The following is an 18,941-nucleotide window of genomic DNA, read 5'->3' as shown; positions in this document are numbered from 1 at the left end:
TCTGTAAGCTGGCTTGAGTCGCCTTGTTCAAAATAAAGAAATAAAATTCACTTAACTAATGTTTCATTTAGCAATATAAAATTTGGGCTCAATTGTAGTCGTAAGTCGAGGACTACCTTTATAACCTCGGCTTCACTTCTTGAAAGCCACATCATCCCACCCTAAGAGGGATGCCATTCTCATAGAAACAAAGAAGGGCTTCATGCTTACTTTTGGAGAAAGCATGTATGCAGTGTGAAAATAATCTTCTTAAATCTGATTGATGATAATGGGAATGAACAAGCCAAAGTTCTCCAGTATAGGCAAAGCTCAATCATGTTCTTATATCCTTATGATTAAAGGGCTCTTTAGGCTAAACATTACAGACTGAAGCCATTAACATAGTTAATTATTGTTGGATTTGCTGAATTAGGTAATACTAATTGGGTAAAACAAATGCCTACAAGCGATAAACAACTGCCAAACTTCAGGAAGACACTTTATTGTTCTACTTCTGGGCAGGAGCGGAGAGAAACAGCAAGTTCATTTTCCTGGTGGTTTATCTGAAAGGGGCAGAAATAACAGTCTCTTTTTCTCCAGGATGCAAGGAAGTAATACTTGTGCTTGTGTTCTAGTTTCCCTTTGCTTAGGCTCACCTTGTATATTGGCATAACATTCTTATCATAAACTTAACTAGCACTAACCCTTGATTTTCTTACTTTCAGTTCCTTTAAGAAGAAAAAATGAAATTGACTAAAGGAAAAGAATACACATAAACATGTATTAAGAATATACTGCAGCCTCAGGATCAAGGAGAGGAGAGGAGGGGGAAAGGGGAGGGAAAGGGAAAAGGAAATAGTTTTCCACTTTGGAATTTCTCACTTACAGACTATCATAGCTTTATTTACAGCTGCTTTATTTACAGATTCTAATATTCACTGCAGCTGTTGAAAATACATTCTGAGAAATATTATTTCCAAAATAGTATGCTTTGAGTATTTATGAATGAAAACAGTCATCATAGAATAACGATTGTAACGAGTTCAACCCGTTAATCCCAAATAAATCAATTTTGAATATGAATAAAAAGGCTATATTGGTAGACAAGCATACCTCTACTAGCATTATTCACTTCCACTATTTGCACATTATTTCTCAGCAGGGAATTCCCTCCAGGCTTCAGGTTCAGCATTTTAATGACCAGAGTTCTGACTCGGTTTAGCAATTTGGATAATCCATTGCGAGATTTCAGTCATACATCTCAGAAAATTCCTTCCAACCATGCATTGAAAGAAAACAGGCATATTGCTTAGGCCACCTCTCACCTTCTCTGAGGAAAATGCTCTCTTTGGATGAGCTGTGAGTTACTTGAGAGGGAGGTTGTTGATGCTGCTGTCCACAGACTTCAGCCTTTTCCTCTGCCTGCGTAGCCCACATTCACACGTTTCTTTTGCCACCAACTTCTGGCTAACCACACTGGCTTCCTTGAAACCACACATAGACATGCCCTGATCTCCAAACTATGTTTTCTCTCATCCAGAGGCTACATCCTTCTAAAGAGATGGCCCTCCGAATATTATTCAACCGTTGGGAAATCATGCCATCTAACCATAACTTGCTTAGCTAAGAAATCATTGTCCTAAAAAGTTACATCAGTAAGAAAGAGAAAAGTTTTTCTTTTTTTGCATTGCCAACTAATCAGAACCTGTGCCTACTAAGTACGTAACACTGAAACCAGAATCATAGTTGCCACCACTGTACACTTCATCTCCCCACCTCCTTGGTAAGAAATTAAGCTCCAGAGGCAGATTGCTTTCTCCTTGTGCATTCTTTTTTCAATTAGCTTGTCATTGACTATAAAAATAGCGTGCACACACACACACACACACACACACACCTGCCTCTTCATTTATGCTTTTTGGCATCACCCCAGGAAGTATTGAGGAGGGAGGAAGAGAGAAAATAAGCTTTTAACTTAGAAACTAGACAAACTTTACACAAGGATTTCCTTCAGACAAAAGCTGTCTCCTTTACAGGGAGAAGGTTGTAATAACACAGAGAGTATGTCTGACTAGAAAACCAACAACAACATTTCAAGGATGTAGATTTCATATGTGACGAAGGTTTTTTTTTTAAAGGGGGGAGGGGGCTGACTGTGAAAAAAACCTGATCTAACTGCAAAGGGATGAGCTTGGAAGTAAAGCTATAATTACAGCTATACATACTCTGTAAAAGGAATCCCAAGGCAGGTGCAGACTCACCCTGATAAGGAAGGAGGTTCTGAGATTTTATCTCAGAGATTCTTCACTGCCCCGGCCTGGATGGAAGGCAAGAGAAATGACCGACAACTCAGGTCAGCAGGAGCTGTCCATAGTTTGTGACTTCTGAACCGTCGTCTTGCTAGCAAGGCTCTCCCTGCCACACCTACTTCCTTTTTGCATTGCCAATCATCCCTGCCCTTCTCCTCCTCTAGGAGCAAAAAGCTGCAAAGTCAACAGGATTAATCATTACTTCCTCATAAAAGTGATCATCGGTATGATAGGTGGATGTATGTACCCGAAGTTTATATAGTGCCAAGGATCTTAAAGAGTCTTTTTACGAAAACGCTTCCATCCTTTGAGGTCGGCAAAATGAGGACTCAGATTGTTGGGGACAATATGCAAATAATGCTTACATTGTAAACAATCCAGAGAGTGCTGTAAAGCACTATGGGGCAGCATATAAGCATAAATGTTATGTGTTCTGTACACATGCAGGTAGATGCTAAGCAGGAATGAGAAGAGAATCAAGGTGGGGAACTCGACAATGAGAGGGCTTGGCAAAATTGACTGAAATGGGCCTTGGAGGAAGGAAAAGAACCACCATAAAATAGTGTCTTTCAACTCATAACTCCTAGAATTAATCCAAAAGGGTACCATGATCACTGCTATTGAAATTCACCAAGAGATCCCGGAGGACCATCTGCCAGAGGATCCTCAAGAAATGCAATCACAATCAAGTTTCAGTACTATAACCTGGCCTGAAATTTGACTGAAAAGATCTAGATAAGGTCTAGATAAGGAGAGTCATTATGACCTGGAAAGAGGGAACTTCATCCCTAGCTACTACAAACAGGAAAGAAGGAATCTTGCAATATAGTAGAAGGGAGATTTTCTTTAGTGGAATTGTTTAGTGATATAGCTAATCCAAGTAATGCATATTTAGCAGATACAATTGGGACTATTCTAGTCGTTCCCGACTCTAGGGGATGGTGCTCATCTCTGTTTCTAAGCCGAAGAGCCAGCGCTGTCCAAAGATATCTCTGTGGTCATGTGGCCGGCATGACTAAATGCCGAAGGCGCACGGAATGCTGTAACCTTCCCACCAGGTGGTCCCTATTTTTCTACTTGCATTTTTACATGCTTTCAAACTGCTAGGTTGGCAGAAGCTGGGACAAGTAATGGGAGCTCACTCCATTACATGGCACTAGGGATTCGAACCGCCGAACTGCCAATCTTTCTGATGAACAAGCTGAGCATCTTAGTCACCTGCAAAAGTCATACATAAGAGAATTGATCTTTAACCAGTATTAACATTACGTCCAAGTGATCTTGTTTCAGATATTAAATTAAGATCTATTTTCCATGTTTCTCTCTTTCTCTCTGCAAATACCATGCTTCCCTGAAAATAAGACCTCCCTGGATAATAAGCCCAATCGGGATTTTGAGAGCATGTGAAAATAAGCCCCCCCCCAAATATTGCAACACAGCAGCAGCCATGAGGTGACCATGCTCGCCGCCTACTGCACCCCCAAAATAAGGCCAAGCACTTATTTCAGGGGTCAAAAGAAAAGACCCTGTATTATTTTTGGGGAAACTTGGTAGGTGTAAGAAGAAGCAACTACCTGTAGTTCAAATATAGACAATGACAGAAGTGGTGTATATATACAGTTCTCATTTTAGTGTATCAGTATTGTTTTATAGTATATAAATAATGCTCAACTTATAATCACAACTAGGACCAAAGTTTCTGTTGCTACGCAAGAGAGTTGTTAAGTGAATCATGCCCAATTTTTTGACTTTTTTTGCTATGTTTTTAAAGCAAATCACCCACTACTCAGTTGGTAGGTAATCATGCAGTGGTTAAGCAAATGCGGCTTTCCCCATTGCATGTTGGAAATCAGCTGCAAAAGTTGCAAACGGTAATCAGATGGCCCCAGGAGTTGTTAATATATATTGGTTGCCAAGCACCCACCATTTTGATCATATTACTGGGAATGGTACAACAGTTGTAAGCATGAGTTTCATAAATCACTTTTCTATGCTGCTGTAACTTTGAATAGTTACTAAATAAATGGTTATAAGTTGAGGACTACCGGAGAAGGGACCGAACTGGAGATAGCAACCCAACCAGAGGCCCCCCAGGAGGACAGAAACCGGCGATCAGATAGCCAACCTCACGGCGACGGCCCAGGGATTCCAGGGTCACATCAGGAAGCCGAACATCACAGTTCCTGTGCAGCACATCTGAATCAGTCGCTCTAAGAAGCTAAAGGTCACCGTTTTCCTTGAGGGCGCCCCTTGCGAGATGGAGATCGACACCGGGTCGTTGCTAACAATCATCTCATGGTCGGTCCTGAAACAGACGGTCCCGACCATACAGAAGAAGGACCTCAGACGCCCAGACGTCCGCCTGCGGGATTACCAGGGAAACCTGGTTCCCCTCATGGGCCAAGGCACGTTCAGAGTGTGCTACAAACAGATCACCAAGGAACTACAGGCAATCGTGGTCCAGGACAATCTCCAAAGCCTTTTCGGACTGGACTGGTTTCAGGCATTGGGGATGGTCATCGGCGAAGTAAACACCCTGAGGGAGACAGGAGAAGCACCAGCTGCTACTGCCATGTGGAAACGATATTTTAGGAATTTGAGGACGTCTTTGCCTCCAGTCTGTGTGAGTACAAGGGGGACCCCATTTCCTTTAGCCTAGATCCAAACATGGCCCCCATTCGGCTATAGCCCAGGAGACTGCCTTTTGCCCTCTGACCAAAAATCGACAAGGAAATTGACAAACTGGTGAGCCAGGGGATCCTCGAACCAGTCGATCACGCCCGCTGGGAAACACCGATCGTGACCCCGGTTAAGCCCGACGGGTCTATCAGATTGTGCACCGACTATAAATGCACAATCAACAAGGGGTTACAACAAAGTGCGTACCCCGTACCCATAGTCCAGCATTTGTTGCATTCCCTCGGCCTGGGAAAAATATTCGCAAAACTGGACTTGGTGCAGGCATACCAGCAGCTGCCAGTAGATGGCACCATGGCGGAGGCCCAAACCATAGTGACGCACAGGGGGGCGTTCAAATGTAACTGCCTACAATTCGGCATCAGTATCGCCTGGGCTGTTTTAAAGTATTATGGAGCGCCTTTTGCAGGGGATACCAGGAGTCTTCCCCTATGTCAATGACATATTGTTATCCGCCGCAAATGAAGTGCAACTTTTAAAATGAGTTCACGCTGTACTAGACAAAATCAGGAACAAGGGCCTCCGCCTTGAAAAGGAAAAGTGCAAAATAAATGTACCTCCGCCTTGAAAAGGAAAAGTGCAAAATAAATGTACCCAGGGTAGAATTTCTGGGTTACATGATCGGTGGCTCCGGGATCCACCCGACTAACCAGAAAATCAGAGCTATCAGGAAAGCCCCCACTCAGAGGAATCAGACCGAACTCAGGCATTCCTAGGGCTCCTTAACTTTTATAGCGTGTTCCTCAAGCAGAAAGCGATGGTTGCTGAACCGCTCCAACGCCTGCTAGCGAAGAATGTGGAGTGGACATGGGGGAGGCCTGAGGCCAAGGCATTCGCCGCCATGAAGGGATTGTTATCGGCGGACTCCTTCTTGGTGCAATACAGCCAGACCCTGCCCCTGGTGCTGACCTGCGACGCCTCCCCCTTCGATGCTGGCGTGGTTTTGAGCCACCAGATGCCAAACAACACAGAAGCCCCCATCGCATTTTACTCGAGGACGTTGTCCGCCGCCGAATGAAACTACAGCCAGCTGGACCGGGAAGCCCTGGCTGTAGTGGCGGGAGTCAAGCGTTTCCATGAATACTTGTACGGCAGGGATTTCGAATTGGTGATTGACCACAAGCCTCTGTTGGGGCTATTGGCTGGGGACCGCCCAACACCAGTATCACTTTCTCCCTGCATGACCTGATGGACTATTTTCCTGGCGGCATACTCCTACCGGCTCATCCACCGTTCAGGCACCACACTGGGACACACCGACGTGCTAAGCCAATGCCCACTACCAGATCTGCTTGCCGACCCCACCCCCGAGGCCGTGGTACTCCTGCTCGACTGCCTAGACTTGGGCCCCATCTCCTCCAGCGACGTCGCACGCCAATCCTCAAAGGACCCCATCGTCAAACAAACTATGAACTGGGTGTGGAGGGGGTGGCCCAAGGGGCCGGTTGGAGCTGAGTTCAAACCGTATTTTGCAAAGTGGGATGAACTGTCAGCCATTAGGGGTTGTCTACTGTGGGGGGACCAGGTAATCATTCCCAAGCAACTACAAGTAGCCGTGTTAGAGGCTCTGCACATGGGTCACCCGGGAGTAGTGAGGATGAAAGCATTGGCAAGGAGTTATATGTGGTGGCCCAACTTGGACAGTGATTTACAGGAGTGGGTAGCCACATGCATACCCTGCCAAGAGTCCAGGCCGGCTCCCCTAGAAGCGGCTGCAAAAGAATGGGAACGATCCCAAGCACTGTGGTCCAGGGTCCACATAGATTTCGCGGGCCAGTTCATGGTCAGACATTCTTCATAATCGTGGACGCTTTCTCAAAGTGGCTGGAGGTAGCCCTGATGACATCCACCACCACGGACGCAGTCATCAAGACGCTACGCAGGCTATTCACGACCCACGGATTTCCCTATGTGCTGGTATCAGATAACGGCCCACAGTTCACGGCCAAGTTATTTGAAGAATTCTTAGCAGCACAGGGAATCTGACATGCCCTAGTCGCTCCGTTCCACCCAGCGTCAAATGTCCAGGCGGAACAGATGGTAAGGTCTACCAAGGAAGCCCTAAACAGGATGGGCCCAGGCGACTGGCAAACGCGAATATACCATTACCTACTGATACAGCACATCACACCCAGCGCCACCACCGGCAGAAGCCCAGCCGAGCTCCTCATGGGCCGCCGCCTCAGGTCTCACCTAGACCGGCTACACCCCAACTACTCCTCAGAAACACTCCCAGACTCCACTGGCAAAGTCCGGACATTTAACATAGGCGATCCAGTTTACGCCCACAATTAAACAGGGGGGACCCTGTGGATACCCGCGACCATCGTCGGAATCTCGGGCCTGCGGTCCTACTCCATCAGGCTCAAGGACGGGCGACATTGGAGGAGGCACATCGATCAACTCCGGGGCCGAGTGGCAAACTCCTTACTCCAACAAACGCCGATGACACCTTCGCAGTTTGAGCCGCACCACTCCCAGATCGCTCCAGAAGCATCAAGGGACTTATCTGACTCCGACGGGGCCCAGGAAGATCCACCTCCAGAAGTTACAGCCGAGGCCTCCGAAACGTTCCAGAGGGTTCCTTCGGACGGGCTGGAAGAAGCAGCAGGTCCAACCGACCTGCGCAAGGGAAACCAACCAACTGAACTAAGTAGTTTCCACTCAGGTCCTCTCTTTTCCGGCAGGAACAGAGAGGCCCCTGATTGGCTGGCACGCCAGTCAGCTCCCCTTTAAAAAGAGAGCTGTCCGACCATGCATTCAGTGGATGCCTGCCTGATACCAATAAAGAGCTGTTGTTATCGCTAGCCTTTTGTACCTTTCATTACCCAATCTAACAAGTTGCTTTGCCCCATGTTTGTTTATCTGCTCTCACTTAAGTAATAAATCATGGAGCCACAGTTTCCTTTTTAAATTTTTCTAATTTTACTCTTGTTTGGTAATCTGGGTTTTGTGTCCATGAACCTACAGTATGTTATTATCAACTTCTTGCCAATTGGTAGGAAAATTATTCTGAACCTAATGGAACACAAAGAAGAATAAGTGCAGATTGTTGTCCTCTGCCTACTATACGTTCAATTATCCTGTGCCAATACAGTTAAAGAAAAGGCTGGCCTGTATTATCACAGACTTTGCTTTTAAATCTGAGATGCCCAGTCTGTATATTTTGTGTCTTTGCCATCCTCTAGTGGCTAAATGGTGAGGTTAAAACTCAGAAGACTTTCATATCCATTATAGGTAACGGAGGCCACTTTTTCTTGGGAATAAGTAAAGGATAAACCTGAAAAAGGGACAACTCAAAGAAGTTTATAAGGCTTAAAAATAGTTTGCTTATCATTTTGCTTCACAAAAGAACATTCAAGATCACAAACAAGAAAAATTTTACAAAAATGCATACACTAATGCAAATATCTAAAATTCAATAGTATACGTTGAATGCGTATGTTAATTAGCTTAAAAAGGCAAAGCAATTTCAGTATTTTTCACATAAATGTGAAAGACTGTGCATCTTTTTTTTATTAATTAATTAATTAATTATCAAATTTGGTGACCATCCATCATATACACAGAGTGGCTGTGGTACTGTTTATATGGTAAAAGTTAAATGACTAAAATAAAGGACAAAAGTGACGTTTGAAAAATAAATAAATCTAAAGAGCCGAGGTGGCACACTGGTTAGAGTGCAGTACTGCAGACTATTTCAACTGACTGAAAGTTGCAATTTGGTAGTTCAAATATCGGCGGCTGAAGGTTGACTCAGCCTTCCACCCTTCTGAAGTAGGTGAAATGGGGACTCAAATTGTTGCGGGCAATATTGCTGACTCTGTAAACTGCTTAGAGAGGGCTGTAAAAGCACTATGAAGCGGTATATAAGTCTAAGTGCTGTTGCTATAGACAGCTTGCTGAAACAAAAGTTATTGTATTATAGGTGAAGTATGAACATTCTGACATATACCTGAAATCTCTACTACCTGTAGAAACAGAAGCTCTTTTTTGTGTCTTTTGGTTCCATCTTTTCTCCAACAGACTTAAAACATTGCAACAGTTCTTTGATCCTCACAATAATCTTGTCAGGTAGACTTAAGATTCTGTGACTCTGAGTGACTTGAGAGTTGACTGAGATTCTTTGTCATGGAGAATCAGTTTGGCTACAATCTCATCAGATCAGAGGTGGGTTGCTCCCAGTTCGGCCGAACCGGTAGTGACGGTGATGGGAGGCTCCGCCCACCCACCCAGACACTTCTGCGCATGTACAGAAGTGTTGCGTGGGAGCACGAGCAAACCGATAGTAAACCGATTAGCAACCCACCACTGCATCAGATCCAACCCAACATGTTTCCCCGGCCCCCAACCCCCCCATACTTGTTTCATCTACTGGAATTGCAGGATCAGGAGTGATTAAAGGAGTCCTCAATAAAATCTTCCAAAGGCTACTATTCTTTACATTATAAAGAGGAACTTTACAATGAGAGCAGAGCAAAGACACTTCTCTGTATGATTTTTCAGGCAGTCCTCGTTTGATTTGAGATTTCATAATTATGCAGCGTGTAATCATATAATCCAGGGGACCTCAAACTTTTTGAGTAGGGTCCCGATACATTGTCCTTGCTGTACTTACTCAACCCAAGGAATCTATTTACTTAAGAACCCCACCCCCCCAAGGGAAAAACAGCGCAAACTTTCTTGCCACATGCCTAACTTCATTACAACAGCAGCTTCAGGCTTCTTAAAATAGGCCACTAAAAAAAGAATAAAATAAACAGGATTTCTCTCAGGATAACTCCTGATCATATGTTTCAGATGACCACACAATAAACCAGACTGAGAACTGCACCAATTTAGACTGCAACTAAAAACCCCAAGATGGGCACTGAGAGACATTGGAAGCAGGTGGAAGAAGGTGAGAATCAACACACAAACACATCCAGCCTCTAATGGTGAATTAAGTTAGGTTGTTGGGGGCCAGACTATCATTTGAAAAAAAAACATGAACAAATTTCTATGAACACTGTACATATCTTCATTTGTAGTGGAAAAAACCATGAAATAATACAATGTTTAAAATGAAGAACAATTTTAACCAACATAAATATACTACTAATGCATTGGGAAGTGTGGGCCTGCTTATTTGGAATTACAGGACGAAAGGTCTTTTAAGCCTGGAGGAGAATTCACAAACTGATTTGCTTTTTGCCACACTTGTGCATGTGTATATACACACATGAATATCTACCAAAATTGTTAAGCAACCAATTTGGTGGATGTACTTCAGTGGTGGGTTCCGGATCCCGTTCCAACTGGTACAGTTGGAATGGGTCCGGCTGCATCCACATGGACGCCTGCAGTGTGCACATGCATCTTCATGCCTCCGCAACGCTCCAGCTGCTCAGCGGAACATCGCGCTGGCGCTGTACATGCCATGCACGTGCACGGAAGCACCGAAGACTTAAAAAGACCAGTAAGGACTCAGGCGGGTGGGCGGGTGGGCCCTCCGGAGCACCGTACCGGAACGGTATCCGGTGCTCTGGGCAGGCTCCGGTACGCCCATACCAGGGTATGCCACCTGCAGCCCATCACTGATGTACTTTATATATGGGAAGAATCGAAGCAGTGGGTGAATTCTCCTTCAGGCATTATACTATGGTTGCATTTGAATTAGTGTTAGCCAACTTCAGCTGATTTTGAAAAAGCTAGGAGATGTGGAGACATGTCGTCATCCCCACTCACTCACTCACTCACTCATTCTCACTCACTTTTAAAGCGCTCCTTTAAAAGCGCTACTCACCCACCGGCTCTGGAACACATGGCTGTGAAAAACATCTGAAAGGCTGTTTTTAAAGACTTTTAAAGCACTTCTTTACAAGCTGGCAGCTGCTTTTCATCCCACCACTCCACGGGCCAGATACTTTGCATTGGGGGGCCGTATCTTAGTTTGTGGATGCCTAATATAATCCAACAATAGAAGAGAATATTTGTAGCTAAAGTTTCAACTGTGTATTCTTTGATGTTCTCTGAGCTTGGTTGTTTTTGCAGAAGTTTCATTACCAACTAGCTGACATCATCAACAGTGCACTTTGCTGGGAATGTGCTATATTGATCCTTGATGAAATAAATTGGATTTTTATTAAGGAGAATTACACAGCTTTAGGGCTATATGAGCATAAGGATAACAAATATCCTCCATAAGTAGAAGACAGTAAAATCATGCATTGATTTGAACTCAATTCCTGAAAATAATTCATGGCAAAGTCCATATTGCTTTCTTGGAAACAATATAAAAATTATTTGTCTTTGATTTTTTTTCCCTGACTATTTTTTCAACTTTCCAATGCTGGGATTATCTGATGCTCTGTCATTTAAATATTAACCAAGTCTGAACCTGCTTAGCTTTTTGTGATGGCCATGGTCAGATAAGGACTATAATTTTCTTACAGTATATCCCTGCTGCTCTCTGCCAGATCAGAATCTTATGAACTTCACTTACAATAAAAGACAGGTTAAGAACTAATAGATTTGGTTTTCTTCTTCCCTAAATACTGGATATAATCTACTTTGCATCTGCATACATACATACATACATACATACATACATACATACATACATACATACACACATACACACATACATATACAAATGTGTGTACGTACGTACATACATACATACATACATACATACATACATACATACATACATACATATATATATATATATATATATATATATATATGTATGTATATGCCCATTTTTACATATTTTCATCTATTTCTATTATTAGTTATGCTTATTTCCATACAATACATCTTATATCTTTCTATGTACATATATTTCTCTTATATTTCTTATTCCATTCCATTTTATATACAATCTATCTTACATTTTCCCCCTCTTGTTAATTCTGCGGTTTTATGATTATTTTCTTTCTTTTTTTTAAACAAAGTTTTATTGGTTTTTAAAAAAATAAAAAGGAAAGGGGTGGTGGAATAAGTTACAAATTTTGGCAGTCACAATATGTAGGAGGTGTCCCCACCCCCCGTGCTCATAATTTCCATTTATACATAAATCAGTTTAATACTAGATAGCAATATTTTGTCAGCATGTAAATTCAGATAATAATTTCAATCAATTTATATCAAGCAGATTTTCTTACTCATTTTATGATTCTTTTCTGATTTCTTAATCTTTTTTCCTCCCTTTATTGCTTTCTTATTGTTTGCATCTTTCCTCTAGCCATTTGTACCACAAACTCCATACTGAATAGTACTGGGATTCTTCTTTGTCTTTTCTTTGTGATTCTGTCCATTTCAACGTGTTCCAATACTTTTTTTTCTCATGTTTTTTTTCTATTGGTGTATTTTTGTTTTGTTTTTTTCAGTTCTGTGGGTATGTGATTCTTGCTGCCATTATTACATATAGTATTAGGTATTTTATTTTTTTCTCATAGTTCCCTGTAATTATTCCTAATAAAAATAATTCCGATTTTAATTCTATTGGTTGTGTAGTTATCTCTCCCAGCCAGTTTTTTATTTTTATTGCTGTTTTTTTTTTGCTGTTGTACACATCCACCACTTATGATAAAAGGTTCCGTTTGCCTGGTACATTTCCAGCACTCAGGTGAACATTCCAGAAACATTTTTTCTATTCTTGCTGGTGGTAGATGCCATCTGTAGAACATTTTGTATAAGTTTTCCCTGTATACCATTGCCATTGTTAGCTTGTAATTTATTTCTCAGAGGCTTTCCCATTTTGCTAATTCTATGCTGTATTCAAAGTTTATTGCCCACGTTATCATGGTCTCTTTCACTACTTCTTCCATTTTGAATCGTAATAGATAATGGCATATTTTTTTGATCAGTTTTTCTTCAGTCCCCTGAAGAATTTTGTCTAGTTTTTGTGTCTCTTTGTAAAACCCATCTTTTTCTCGGTCTTTTTTATACCTAGTCCGTATCTATATATACAGCCACCAGTCTATATCTATTCCCACATTTTTTAATTCTTATCATTTTTAATTTCTTCTGGTTGTCCAATAAATCTTCATATCTTATTATTTTTTATATCTAATACATTTGGGTAGACTAGTGCTTCCATAGTCAATAACCAAATTTGAATTTTATTGTAATGTTTTCTTTTAATTTTTAACCATGTTTGCAGTAAGGCATTTCTAATTTGATGCCTTTGAAATAGCTATGTGGTTTTTTTCCCCCATCCCAAATGAAAGCATGCCAGCCTATTTCTAGATCGTGCTCTTCTATTATTAACATTCTTTTATTCCTTAAATTTATCCAGTCCATTTTCCAGGTAAGAGCTGCTGGAGTTTTGGTAGGACGTTCATTTTAACTGCAGCTGTTCTTCCTCTAAACAAAAGTTGTACTTTTTTCCAATTTTCCAAATCTTTTTTTAATTTTTTGGATTGTCGTATCATAATTATCTTCTTTGATTGTTGAGCATTTCCCTGTTAACCAGATTCCTAAATATTTCACCTTTTTTGATATATGCATACCTATATTTTCTTCTAATTCTCTCGTTTTTTGATATGATCTTTGTTTTGCTCTTATAATTTTAAATCCTGCTACTTCGCTGAATTCCTCTATTTTTAGAATTAATTTGGACCCTGTTTCTAATGGCTCTTCTAAAATGAATACTATATCGTCTGCAAATGCTTGGACTTTATATTCTTCTTTTTTGATTTTTAGTCCTTTATTTCTTGTTCTAATTTCTATTAATAGTACCCCTAACGTTAAAATAAATAATAGGGGTGATAGTGGACATCCTTGCCTTACTCCCTTCAAAATATTAAATTCCTCTGTGACATCTTCATTTATTAGTACTTTAGTACTAATGGTACATTTATTACATTTGTGTCTAATATATTATCTCAATCATCTTTATAAATTTTTCTCTGAATTTCATGATTTTTTGTTGTGTAATGATAAATTGCCAATTCAGATTGTCAAAAGCCTTTTGGGCGTCTAAAAAGATCAATGCTGCTTGTTTCCCTGGGTGTTCTTTGTAATATTCTAATGTATTCATAATTATTGTCATATTGTTTTTCAATTGTCATTTCAGTAAAAAACCATTTTGATCTGAGTGGATAATTTTGTTTAGTATTTTTTAAAATTGTGCCGCCATTATGGATGTGAATTTTGTTTTTTTGTCTCCTCACTCCTCCATTAGATCCATCATTGTAATTTTTCTATTTAATGTTTCTCTTTTCGTCTTCTCAATTTTTTGTAAATTTATCTTGTTTAAGTATTGTTCAATGTTGTCTTATACCATGTTTTCTTTACTGTATAATTTTTCAAAGAAGCATTGTACTATGTATTTTTTTTTCTTCCCTCCAGTGTTGTATGATTCCTTTTCCATCTTGTAGTTGGTGTATTATTATTTTTTCTCCTTTTCTTTTTTTAGTTTGTGTGCTAACCATTTCCCTGGCTTGTTAGCATTTTTGAAAAAAAATGTTTGGCTATTTTAATTTTCTGGGCCATCTCCTCTTGTGTCATCAAACTCAATTTGTGTTTTATCAGTTCTCTCCTTTCCTTTATTTTTGTTTTTTGTGGATCTTTTTGGAAATCAACTTTCAATTTTTAAGTTCTTTTTCTAATGTTTTTTTGTTTCTTTTTTTTGTTTTTCCTTACCAGATATGTTATTGTCAGTCCTCTAATGAATGCCTTTGTTGTATCCCACAAGTTTTATAGTGATGTTTCTTCTTTTTTTGTTTACTCTGTAGAAGTGTTTCATTTTTTTCTATATTATTTTTATGTGTCCTTTATCTTTCAATATTCCTTGGTTAATTGTCCATCTCTTTTTTTCCCTGTCCTTTCGATACAACTTTTATTAGATTGTGGTCTGCCCAGGTATTAGTCATTATTTCAAACTCCTCTGTATCTCTTCTCAATGCCTGTGTCATCCAGACCATATCTATCCTTGACCATGACTTGTGTGGATTGGAATAGAACCGTTATGGCGAACCTATGGCACGCGTGCCACAAGTGGCACGTGGAGCCATTTGTCAGGGCACGCGAGGCGCTGCCCTGTCAGCTGGCCAGCGCGCATGCGCGCGCTGCCCAACTGAGTTCACCTTTTTAAAAGCCATTTTTCACCCTCCCCAGGCTCCAGAGGCTTTATAGGAGCCTGAGGAGGGCGAAAAGAGCCTCCCCCGCCCCCCCGGAGGCCCTCCGGAGGCTTCAGAGACCGTCTGGAGGCTTCCCTGACACCTTCGGAGCGCTTAAAACGACCCTCCGAGCCACCTGGAAGTCACTTCCGGTTTGTTTGGAGGGTGGTTTTAAGCACTCCGAAGGCTTCAGGGAAGCCTCCTGAAGGTCCCTGAAGCCTCCGGAGGGCCTCCGGGGGGGGCGGGGGAAGCTATTTTCGCCATTCCCAAGCTCCTATAAAGCCTCTGGAGCCTGGGGAGGGCAAAAAAAGCATGTAAAAATGGGGGGGTCGCGTGTTGTGCGCACATGCACACTGGGGGGGGGTTGCGTGTTGCATTATGGGTGCAACACGCCCGCACACGACCCCCCCTGCGCTCCCCCCACTTGTGGCACGTGAGCCAAAAAAGGTTCGCCATCGCTGGAATAGAATGTATATTGTTTTTTTCTGTGTTTCTTTCTCGCCATACATCTTGTAAACTCAGTTCTTGCACCATTTCAAAGAATGTGGTTGGTAGTGTTCTTTCTTTCTTGTTTCTTCTACTGCTTTTGTAATCTTTTTTTGTATCTGTTATTGTGTTGTAGTCGCCTATTAAACATATATTCTCGTATTCTGTTTCTGTTATCTTTTTATGTACTTTCCTGTAAAATTCTTTTTGGTTTTTATTTGGTGCATATATTGCCGTGAGAAGTATTCTTTTTTGTTGTGTTTCTATTTCCATCATCAAAATTCTCCCCTCCTCGTCTGCATAAATTTGTTTGGATTTTAGCCAACCTTTAATGTACATTGTGATTTACCTTTTCTTTTGTTGTGTTAATGCTGTATGTAGTTTTCCCAATCTTACATTTTCTAATAGTTTACTGTATTGACTTTTAATGTGTACCTCTTGGAGGCACACAATGTCCATATTCAATTTTTGAAATTTTGTCAAGGTTTGTCTTTTTTTTTTCAGGTGAATTTAGTCCATTTATATTTATTGAGAGGATCTTAATTTCTTATTCCATTGCACTATTTGTATGCAGTCCTTAATTTTGTTGTAGTCCTTGACTCTATTCTTGTTCTTGCACCCTCTCATTCTGTTTGCTCTCTTTCTTGTTTCCTTCTTTCTTCTCATTCTACCTCCTTCTATTAGCTGTTTGTCTTGAATTCTGCTCTCTGCTTCCTCTCTTGTTTTTCCTCAGTTGTGAAGTGATGTTCAGAAAACTCATGTGCCTTATCTATTGTGTCTATTTTGAACTTTTTTTCTCCGCCAAGTGATCATGATTCCCTTTGGAATGAGCCATCTGAACATTATGTTGTATCTTATTAATTATGAGGTGAGGAACTAGTAATACTTTCTCTGATCTCTAACTCTTTTTGGTATGTCTCAGAATTTGTATTTCCCTTCCTTTGTATGTTATCTGTTCTTCTCTCACTTTCTTATATACTTCATCCCTTACTGATTTTTTTGTAAATCTTACTTGTATTTCTTTTGGGAGTCTGTGTATCCTAGTGTGATTTGTATGAATTCAGTACACTTCATCTATGTTCCTTTTATGTCTTGTTTATTTTTTTGTAATATGTCTGCCAGGATTTCTGCAATTGTCTCTCCTAAATCCTCCTCCTTATCTTCTACTATATTTTGGAATTGTAAAAAGAAAGCTGCCTTCTCCATCTCAAGGAAAACTATCTTTTCTTCTAAATCCCTATTCATTGTGGTCAGCTTCTGTTATATTGTTTCCATTTTTCTCTCCATTTGTTCTACCTTTGTTTCTACTTTTTGGGTTTTTTGTTCATTCTTGGTAATTTCATTTTGTATTTTTCTTATTTTGTCATCTATTCTTCTAATCTCACCTTTCACTTCTCTCATCTCAGTTTTGATTTCTTCATCGTTTTTTCTAGTCTTTTCATGATTTTTTATTATTGTTTCTTGTGTCTTCATCGTTTCCTGAATCATAAGTAACGTTGCTTGCATACACTGTAGATTTGTTGTTGAGCTTGACTTTTCTATGCCTAGTGTGCTCTCTATTGAGCACTGGTTTGAGGATGATGATGTTGCAGATGCAGGATTAGATGTTGCCTTCTTATTTATTTTACCAATGGTTGTTCTGTTAACATCTTTATCGTGCGCACAATATTTTTCCAAAATAGCATATACTAATGTAATTATTTATATATATAAGTTGTTTATATTTTAAGCTTTAAGTCTCCCCTCAATTTCTTCTATTCCTCCCTCTTTCCATCCCCAACAATAGCTGATAATTCTTATAGTTTGTTTTGTTCTTATAGATTATTCTTGTATAGTTTATATATATAAATATATATATTTGTGTTACAACCCCTGGTATGCCTAAATATGGGAGGAAGGTTCAAATCCCAGTAAGGGTATGGCTAGCTGATGAGAGCTAATTAGCTCGAAATAGATCTATACTAGTCTCCCTTTATTTATTTATCAGTACAAATACAACACAAATATAAAAGGCAACATTAAAAATAAAAATATGGTTTTCTGCCTGCATGGTCTTCTGTGATGAAGCCGAAGGACAGAAAGAGGGAGTGTGTCCTTCCTCCCATATTTAGGCATACCAGGGGTTGTAACACAAATATATACTTATTTCCCTGGCTCAACTGATAAGGAGGCGATCCTGTGGCTTAGTGGCTAAGACTCCTGCCTGAGATATATAACAGCACAGGTTCAAATCCCAGTAAGGGTATGGCTAGCTGATGAGAGCTAATTAGCTCAAAATAGATCTATACTAGTCTCCCTTTATTTATTTATCAGTACAAATACAACATATATATATATAATTTGTGCTGATATATAAATAAAGGGAGACTAGAATAGATCTATTTCAAGCTATTTAGCTCTCATCAGCTAGCCATACCCTTACTGGGATTTGAACCTGGGCTGTATTACATATTAGGCAGATGTATTAGCCACTAAGCCACAGGCTCTCCTCCTTTATCAGCTAAGCCAGGAAAATAGGTATGTATTGTGTCACAACATCTGGTATGCCCAAATATGGGAGGGAACACTCTGCTTCCCTTTTCTGTCCTTCGGCTCACTCCAAGAGACCATCCAGGCAGAAAACCATATTTTTAATGTTGCCTTTGTTACATTTGTGTTGTATTTGTGCTGATAAGCAGAGTGGTGCCTCCCATATTTTATCTGTGATGCCTTTGATGTAAGGGAGGAGGGCGATGCTGTTGTCCTGTTCTGTGTCTTGGTTTTTGGGGGGAATCTCCCTTTGGATTAGGTTGGTAATTGTTTTTCTTTGGAATCCGTTGGAGATTAATACGTTTGTGAGAGTGTGTAATTCAGTTTTCAGGTGGTCTTTGTCAGCTAGGCGTTTGCAGTGGCGTACCCCAAGGCTCTGTTTTGGTCCCAGTACTCTTCAACATCTTCATCAATGACTTGGATGAGGGGACAGATGGGGAACTCATCAAATTTGCAGATGACACCAAGCTGGCAGTTATAGCCACCACTCCAGAAGATAGGCTAAAGATACAGAAGGATCTTGACAAACTGAACACTGGGCACTATCTAATAAAATGAAATTCAATGGTGAAAAGAGTAAGGTTCTACATTTAGGCAACAAAAACAAAATGCACAGGTACAATATAGGTGGTACCATGCTCAACAGTAGTAATTGTGAAAGTGATCTTGGAGTCCTAGTGGACAATCATTTAAATATGAGCCAGCAGTGTGCAGCAGCTGCCAAAAAAGCCAACACAGTTCTAGGCTGCATAAACAGAGGGATAGAATCAATTTCACGTGAAGTGCTAATACCACTTTATAATGCCTTGGTAAAGCCACACTTGGAATACTG

The 18,941-nt window shown here is 40.7% G+C and overlaps 2 protein-coding genes across 6 annotated transcripts in view; one reads left to right on the top strand and one right to left on the bottom strand.

Moving 5' to 3' along the window:
- Nucleotides 1-2,379, bottom strand: part of LOC309383238 (unconventional myosin-Ia-like) — a 73,453-nt gene extending 71,074 nt beyond the window's left edge. For 2 of the 3 annotated variants that reach the window (XM_081935525.1, XM_081935527.1), the window contains exon 1: nt 2,241-2,379. The gene's annotated coding sequence lies outside the window, so the exon portion shown is untranslated. Of the gene's footprint in view, nt 1-1,304; nt 1,375-2,240 lie in introns of those variants that run through there. The other variant, XM_081935526.1, reaches the window with a different exon arrangement.
- Nucleotides 1-18,941, top strand: part of LOC309383244 (sterol O-acyltransferase 2-like) — a 115,849-nt gene that overhangs the window by 21,847 nt on the left and 75,061 nt on the right. The window lies entirely within an intron of this gene.

The sequence above is a fragment of the Natrix helvetica genome (assembly GCF_964273705.1).
Source record: "Natrix helvetica genome assembly, chromosome: 1".
Classification (NCBI taxonomy): Eukaryota; Metazoa; Chordata; class Lepidosauria; order Squamata; family Natricidae; genus Natrix; species Natrix helvetica.
The sequence above is the reverse complement of the archived record's forward strand: the minus strand, read 5'-3'. Positions and strand labels throughout refer to the sequence as shown.